This window comes from Cajanus cajan, chromosome 4, assembly GCF_000230855.2.
Source record: "Cajanus cajan strain Asha chromosome 4, NIPB_CcT2T_4, whole genome shotgun sequence".
Taxonomy (NCBI): Eukaryota; Viridiplantae; Streptophyta; class Magnoliopsida; order Fabales; family Fabaceae; genus Cajanus; species Cajanus cajan.
Genome location: NC_138520.1, coordinates 51,207,529 through 51,216,886, shown reverse-complemented (window position 1 = coordinate 51,216,886; position 9,358 = coordinate 51,207,529).

The following is a 9,358-nucleotide window of genomic DNA, read 5'->3' as shown; positions in this document are numbered from 1 at the left end:
AGTCCGACAGTGCGTTGGAGCTTTCCATCGACTTACGACGAGAGGAATTGGGTCCCTATAATGGGGGCACCTTGGGGGCCTCAGACCGGTGAGAACAGTTAGAACCACCTTGAATATGCACCTCTCTGCAGGAAACCCCTACCTCGTGATTCGCTCGTGACTGTTCGTGGATGAGTGAATTGTTTGTGTAAATGCTTAGGTGCAATTGTTTGTGCATTAATAAATAACCTCGCGATAAGGTCTAAAGAATAATCCCCATGCATGAAAATGTCATGACATGAGAGGAAAAACCAATGTGTGAAAATATAATAAAAGTGAGGAGCATGTGCATCATTACCAATAAGATATCATGCATCCTCATAAACCATGCATTCTAGGTTCACCAATACCTCTTGACATGAGTAAAAGAGACCCATAATTATCGAGACTCTCCGTTGGGGAGGGATCATAAGTCAAGGAGGGTGGTAACTCTCCGTTTTAAAAAGGCAGCGCCTTAAAAATGGAGGGTTATCAAGCTCATGTCAAGAGCGTATTCATTCCATAAATTAATTAAATTAAATATTCATTTTTAGAAAGTGGCTGGTCATCTCTCTGTCCTCACACGCGCGCAGAAAATCAAGAAGATGGAAGCGCTGGAGGACCAAAATAAGAAGCTTACAGCCGAGCTCTCACAGCTCAAAGAACAAATGGCGCAAATGATGGAACTCATGCGTCATCATAATGTACATGGGGCTCACCACAGTGACCATGAGTCCCATCATCATGAGGAGGAACATGAGGAAGAACCTCCACGAGCTGTACCCCTTGGGGCGGGGATCATGATTAAAGAGCCCGAGGTTTCAAAGGAACAATTCCATGCTCTTGAGGATCGGCTAAGGGCTATGGAGGGGCATGATTTTGACATCAAAGATGCCGCCGACATGTGCTTGGTGAGGGACATCCAATTCCCTCCCAAATTTAAAGTGCCAGATTTCCCAAAATACGTGGGATCGACTTGCCCCAAGAGTCATCTCACCATGTACTGCCGAAAGATGGCTGCATATGCCACAAACGAAAAGCTCTTGATCCACTGCTTCCAAGAGAGCTTGGCTGATACCGCGCTCAACTGGTATATGCAGCTAGATGGAAATCTAGTACACACATGGAGGCAGTTGGTCGACGCCTTTCTCAAGCGCTACAAATACAACATCGACCTAACACCCGATAGGTCAGACCTTCAAGCCTTGAGTAAGAAAAATGATGAATCTTTCAAGGCGTACGCCCAACGATGGAGAGAGTTGGCGGCACAGATAGAGCCCCCGCTGTCGGATAAGGAGACGGTGTCCTTATTCATCAACTCGTTGACTGGTCCCTATTACGATAAAATGATAGGGAACACAACGACACTCTTCTCGGACATCATCACCATTGGGGAGAGAGTGGAACAAGGACTTAAAAGTGGGAAGCTGGCTAAGCCTTCCCAATCATATGAAGCTAAGAAGGCCTTCGGGAAGAAGAAGGAGGGAGGAGTCAACGCCATAAATATTTCTTCATATTCTTCCACTTCGAAGTCGGGAAAGTCGCAATACAACCCTGTGAGGAAGTTTGATAAACTTCCGACCACATATAGCGACCTCCTGCCGAAGCTAGTAGAAGCGCGTCTTCTAGCTTATGTTCCACCGAGGAAATTTGATCCACCATACCCCGATTGGTACAAACCACAAGACAAATGTCTATACCATTCAGGGGCATCGGGGCATTCAACGGAGAACTGTAAAGTTCTCAAATATAAGGTCCAAGACCTTATTGATGCTGGGTGGGTCACCTTCGATTCGACAACGCCCGACGTGAGCAAGAATCCTCTACCAAAGCAGGAGTAGAGAATGGCAAGCCACGATAGGGCCCTTTCATATTTTTCTTTTCTTTTCTTTTAGGGACTCATGATCAGTACCCGAGATCATGAGAACCTTTTCATGTAAATAAGGGTCTTTGTACAAATTTTAATACATATCAATAAAGAGGCATTTTTCACATATCATTCTCTCTTTTGTTCTTTTCTCTCTTTCCTCATTAAAAATTCTAAACCTAAACAGAACCAATAAAATAATTATGTCTGTAATTGTTTGCTCTGACCGGGATCCAAAAGTGAATGGGTTGAGTTGGAGAGTGATGAGGAGACCATCTCTCCGGATCTGCAAAGACTGCTAGAACGAGAAGCTCGCCTACTCCAACTCGTCAAGAGAAATTGGAGACTGTGAATTTGGGGCATGGCCGAGAGATATAAGAGGTCAACATTGGGACCCATATCAGTGATGAAATAAGGACACATATTTCCGCTATGATTATAATAAAATCATTCTTCATTGCTTCTTTTCTTGCTTATAATAAAATTCTAAACCACATTATTTTTAACCCTGTTTGAATAAACATGAATGAGGTTAAAATCATCTTAATAATAATAAACCCACATCATTTTTATGTGGAGGTGTGTGTGACAACTTGGAGCACCTTCCCTTGGCCTTGACAAGTGCCATCATGGGTAAAAAGAAATCTTTCAAAATAAAAGAAGCTCGGCAGGAAACTCAAAAAGGGGACTGCGCAAAAATAAGAGCAAAAGACCCGCTAGGAATCCCACAAAAGGGTGACCTAGGCAAAAGTTAGGGTTACAAAAATAAACAAAAACAAAGGTCCGCTAAAACGCCACAAAAGGGTGTTTTAGGCAAAAATAAGGACAATCAAAAAACAAAAATAAATCCATGATGGTACCATGAACCGAATTCAAAAAGAAAGGTTCAAGGGAAGCTATCCAAGTTGTCGAATCACAACACGACTTTTTAACTTCATAAGTGTTTAATCAAACAAGCCTAAACACATAAGCCTACCTTGGCCATCCATTCTTTCAAAAACCATTTTTGAAAAATAAATCCTCTCTAAAACACAAACTTCAGAACAAAAATATCTTTCTTTTCTTTTCTCTCTTGTCCCAAAAGATTTTAGGATAATCTAGTGGAAGCATGGAGAAATAAATCATCACTGAAAATGGATCTAATCTGAATAATAAAATGGGGGAAGAACTGTGCCAAGAATTCAAGATCCAACACCATAACTCTTCCCCATATCGGCCGAAGATGAATGGGGCAGTCGAGGCAACCAATAAGAACATCAAGAAAATAGTGCAAAAGATGGTTGTCTCATTTAAAGACTGGCACGAGATGTTACCCTTCGCTCCTCATGGCTATAGGACTTCAGTACATACATCTACAGGAGCTACTCCATTCTCCCTCGTTTATGGGATGGAGGCAGTTCTACCCATCGAAGTCGAAATACCTTCCCTAAGGGTAATCATGGAAGCAAAACTTTCCGAAGCAGAATGGGTTCAAAGCCGGTATGACCAGTTGAACCTCATTGAAGAAAAACGGCTGAACGCCATATGCCATGGTCAAGCCTATCAAAGGAAGATCAAAAAGGCTTTTGACGAGAAAGTCCACCCTCGAGTCTACCATGAGGGAGAGTTGGTAATGAAGAAATCGCTACCAACTCAAAAGGACAAAATCGGAAAGTATGCCCCAAATCACGGAGGACCATACGTGGAAAAACGAGTCTTCTCAGGAGGAGCATTGATCCTCACAGACATGGATGGAAAAGAACTTCGATACCCAGTCAACACTGACGTGGTAAAGAAGTACTATGCTTGAAGACATTGCTTGCATAGGCCCGCTAGGATGAAAACCCAAAAAGGGCGTCCTAGGCAAAAGTTAGGGCAAAATAAAAAGCCCGCCAGTACAAGGGTACTAGGCAAAACAAAGGCGAAATTATCCCCGCTAGGATACGTCCTAGGCAAAAGTTAGGGGCAAAAGAATAAGATGTAAAAGCAAAGCAAGCAACGGTCACTTGAATCGAAAACCGAAAGGCGGTTCAAGTGATTATCTTCTAGAAGCAAGCGTCTTGCAGCATCTACACTCCTGGCACAGGCATCTCACCCGAAACAATTAGGGGAATGTAAAGAGCAACAATTACAGATATAATTGTTAAACCCAATGTATATAGCCTACCCTGGCCAGCCATTCTTCAGAAAATTCCTTCTGTATATCTTTCTGTAAAAAAACACTTGTGAATATCAATAAAATATCTATTCATTTCTTTTCTCTCTTGACCATGTGATTATGCCTCTAAATTGGTATTTCTAAAAATTGTATGAAATTCCTTAATAATCGGTCAATAAAGAAAATTGGAGGGGTTCCTATAAAATCCATAATCTCTTGCATAAAAGGCTCACAAAAATATTCCCTCACGTCGATGACAGAAATGACTCCAAGAAAAGGAGGATAAGGAGAGCCATTCATTTTTCTAAAAACATTAAATAATAAAACTTGCATTTGTGCATCACACACATTAGTTGCACATTCAAAGACCTTATCATGAGGCAATTGCATAAAATAGAAAATAGGAAAAATTGCTTGTGTATGGCAGCGGTCAACAGAAAAGGCAAAAATACAGAAAAAGCCAAAAAAATGACAAAAAAGGCAAAAAATACAGAAAAAGCCAAAAACGACAAAAAAGGCAAAAGATTTAGAAAATCAATCGCCTCGTATAGAATAACTGAGCCTGGAGAGGCTTGCCGAAATAATACTCTCTCAGAATAATTGAGCCTGGAGAGGCTTGCCGAAACAATACTCATGCAGAATAACTGAGCCTGGAGAGGCTTGCCGAAACAATACTCCCACAGAATAACTGAGCCTGGAGAGGCTTGCCGAAATAATACTCCCACAGAATAATTGAGCCTGGAGAGGCTTGCCGAAATAATACTCCCACAGAATAATTGAGCCTGGAGAGGCTTGCTGAAAAAAATACTCCCACAAAATAATTAAGCCTGGAGAGGCTTGCCGAAATAATACTCTCCAAAAGACGTCTCAGCTCGCATTCTTGGGCTGAACAAAAAACCAATTCATCATACAGAATAATTGAGCCTGGAGAGGCTTGCCGAAATAATACTCGTATAAGAATAATTGAGCCTGGAGAGGCTCGCCGAAATAATACTCCCCAGAGATATCTCAGCTTCCACTCACGGGCCAAATTCCCCAGTGAAAGCTATCAAAGCGAGATCAGCAAAATTCCCCAACGGAAGCATGATCCAAACAAAATATCCAAGTCAAAGGACTTAGACTTCCTCAGTGGAAGATAGCTTTCCAACTCAAACGAAGAGTGAAGCTAAGCCTGAAGAGGCTTTCTAAATAATACTCTGGGATACATAAGAACTTCAAATCCCCAGTCGCCTACACAGAGGCATTCCTACAAAAAGAGAAAAATCAAAAGATCAATAATCATTCCCCAAGTGGAATCCGGCTTTCAGCCAAACATCAAGCGTCAAGATGATCTGCCTAACAGAAGAGGCTAATCACAATCAATGACAAAATCCCCCAGCGGATAATAGCCTACACAGAGGCGACAAAAATCAAAAAAACCAAAAGAGATACCCGAATAAGGATAACCAGGATACTCCACAACGTCGAAAGGACGACAGCCAAACATAAGGCATCGCTCAACTCAGAGAGAGAGCATCTGTGTCTACACCTCAAGGAGTCAGAAATTCTCCATGGGTACCAACTAAGAAATGCAAGTTGGGGCACAAAAACCTATGAATGACTGCACATCCCATAGACGGATCCCTGCGTTATCCAGCCCTCAGTGGCATCAAAATCAAAAACAACTGTCGAAGCAGCATCGTGGACTGTGGAGACAAAATCATCTCAAAGCCTAAGAGGCGCTACTCAGCTACCCAGTTGTCGAGAGCACCGAGGTATGCACAAGCCTGGAGAGGCGGTACTCAGCTACCCAGTTGTCGAGAGCACCGAGGTATGCACAAGCCTGGAGAGGCGGTACTCAGCTACCCAGTTGTCGAGATCACCGAGGTATGCACAAGCCTAAGAGGCAATACTCAGCTACCCAGTTGTCGAGAGCACCGAGGTATGCACAAGCCTGAGAGGCAATACTTAGCTACCCAGTTGTCGAGAGCACCGAGGTATGCACAAGCCTGGAGAGGCGGTACTCAGCTACCCAGTTGTCGAGAGCACCGAGGTATGCACAAGCCTGAGAGGCAATACTCAGCTACCCAGTTGTCGAGAGCACCGAGGTATGCACAAGCCTGGAGAGGCAATACTCAGCTACCCAGTTGTCGAGAGCACCGAGGTATGCACAAGCCTGGAGAGGCGGTACTCAGCTACCCAGTTGTCGAGAGCACCGAGGTATGCACAAGCCTGGAGAGGCGGTACTCAGCTACCCAGTTGTCGAGAGCACCGAGGTATGCACAACCCTGGAGAGGGCAAACTCAACTGCCTAGGATGTCAGAAGCACCGAAGCAGAGCCTGGAGAGGCGGTACTCATAGCTTCCAGCTTGGGCGGCAAGCGAAGCTAAGCCTGGAGAGGCGGTACTCACAACTTCCAGCTCGGGCGTCGAGTGAAGTTGAGCCTGGAGAGGCGGTACTCACGCTACCAGAGTGTTCAGAAGCACGGAGGTATGCAGCTTCCGGCTCGGGCGACGAGCGAAGCAAAACCTGGAGAGGCTACTCAGCAAATTTTCCACCGGAAGACACTACAAGTCGGAAGGATGGCCTTATTCCCCGGACAATTGGGTCAACTCCTTTACTTATCAACCAGTACACTAAAAGGCCGTTTGACTAAGTAAAGGGGGGGCAGCTGTAGACCCCTAAAATTGTCCGGGTCGGAAATAAGACTCGAAGACTCTCAAAGATCGAAGGAAAGTCAGCCAGAAGGACTCCCAGAAGACCATAGGATGACTATCTTTAGGTTTAGAGGTCTTAGAGTAGCCAAAAATAAGAAAGTGGGAGGTTTGGAGCTCAATACGGCCTCCTTGGAGTTCAGTACGGCCGTACTGCACATTTTGAACTACAATACGGCCGCACTGAACTCAATACGGCCGTATTAAAGTTTCTGAACTTCAATACGGCTGCATTGAATTTAATACGGCTGCATTGAACTTCAATACGGCTGCATTGAATTCAATACGGCTGCACTGAACTTTAATACGGCTGCACTGAACTTCAATACGGCCGTATTGAGGTTTTTGAACTTCAATACGGCCGTATTGAATTCAATACGGCCGTATTGTAGTTCAAAACTTCAATACGGACCGTATTGACCCCCAGAGACCGTATTGAGCCTCATCCCTATAAATATGACGTCAATGGGACGTCATTCGACACTTTCACACACAGTTTTAACCCTCTTCTTGAGTATTCTGGGTTTTTTTGAGCAGTGCTCTGCCTAGAAATCACTCGGAGAGTTGATCCGACGAAGTTCTTGAGTCACGAGCCATTTGCTTGAGTCTCGAACCTAGTCGAAGGGAAATCCTCCGGATTTCCATAGTTAAAATTTTATAGGAGGGAGCGAGCGGTCTTGTAGGGGGAGGGAACGCCAAAACGCTTCCCAATTTCTGTCAAGATATATAAGAAAGCACGCTTCAAAGGTTTATATCTTTAAAGTCCCTTCTTTTACCGCTTTCTGTGTGTACATATTTAAACTGTCATCATGTAGATAGTTAATTGCTTAGAATAAATAGGGGTAATTTAGTAATTTTGCACTATTATTTTTAAATAATCTGTCATAGGGAACCCGAAAGGGGCGCTGTGGGGTGCTAACACCTTCCCCACGCGTAACCGACTCCCTTACCCGACTCTGGTTGTAATGGCCGAAGTCGATTTTTGAATCGATTGCCTTAAACTTCTTTTTCCAATGTTTTGAGTAAAACATTGGTGGCGACTCCATGAACCCTTCCTTTTTATGAAAACCGCTAATCCATGGAGGGTCCCGCTTGGGATTAACATGGATTGGTGAGCCTTTTAATAAAATTGCTCGTTTGACAAGGTCTCAGTTTGAGAATAAGTCATTCTAGCAATCCATATTTTTAAACAAATAAAAGAGTCCAACCATCCTTCGCGAATGCCGAAAGCCCGTTTCGGGCCGGTGGCGACAAACACCAAGGAGCTCCAAACAGGTCCTAAAGGAGGGGAAGTCTTAGTGAAAACCCTCAGAAGAATGGGGATAGCTCACCTTTTTGTGTCTGATAAGAAGGTGAAGGAAGAACCAATGGAGGAGGCTCTAGTTGTAGTTGCTAGATGCAACATAAAGAGTGATCCACCTCAACAACAGCCCAAGCCCAAACTAAAACTAGCAATGCTTAGAGCCTCTCCTATTCAAATATCTCATCTGAGTCAGATGAAGAGCCTCTTATTCAATGAAGAACAAGAGCTCAGGCCACCACCGCATCACCAACACAACAACGATCACAACCACTACCACATGCAACTCCACAAATTTAACCACAACAGATTTCTCAACCTCTTCCTATCTTTGTTGCACCTCTTTCATTTGCCCCTGTGCAAATGTAAACCCAACAAAAACGCAAGAGACGTTTGGTAAAAGGACCAAAACCAGCTCAATTTGATGATGAAGAAGCATGAGCTGTCAAGAGGGAAAAAGCTTTCTCTATTAAGAAGGTCAAGAGAAAAGAGAAGGAAGACGCTGTCATTGTTGCTATAGAGCATCAACTAATAAGAGTTACTATCAGTCTATCTCTATCATAGACCCAGACTCAAGAGCCTCCATAGGCACCAGAAATAGAAGTTGTGTCTGGCTCACAAATCCAAAGAAGCCATGATCAAGTGATGCAATAGGCATCCTTGGCTACAAACGTAAAGGAATCTAATGTCGTTCCTCAGGGGGAGACTCAATTTGACTAAGTCTCACAAGCCCTTATAGTTGAGATAATGCATATTGAAGCCTCAACAGTTGTTGTGTCTAAAGTCCCAACAGATCAAGTCTCACTGGCCCATGAAGCTGAAGTTGAGACCATGAATATTGATGATTCATCCATGGTTTCGTCTTTTATTGGTATGCAGGTTGCTCAAATCCTCTACTCCATCTGTTGCACCTATTATTGCTGCTACCGTTGCTGAAACTACTAATACTGTACAAAGTGTTTCATCTGATGCTCCATCTAAAACATATGAACAAACAAACTCTGCTCCTTCTCCGTCTACCACTTGTGATCTCCCATTTTTCCAAAGCTCGTGGACCCTATTAATCCAAAGGTTAACCAAGAGCTCTCCACCAAAGTCATTATTGATGTTGTTCCAATCAGTATTGGTAGCTCTATGGTTCAGGTAGATGAGAGAGAACTTGAGGAGTTTGCATTGTTTGTTCCTTGATTTGAGCAAGTAGGTATTTCGAGCTTAGACTCTGAAGAACGGAGGGACTTAGAGCCTATGGATGAGGAGATGTCCTCAAAAGGAAAGGTGGATTAGCAACGTAAAATCTTTAATTCTCAGGGACGCTCACCCTACATGAACTTCAATCAATATGT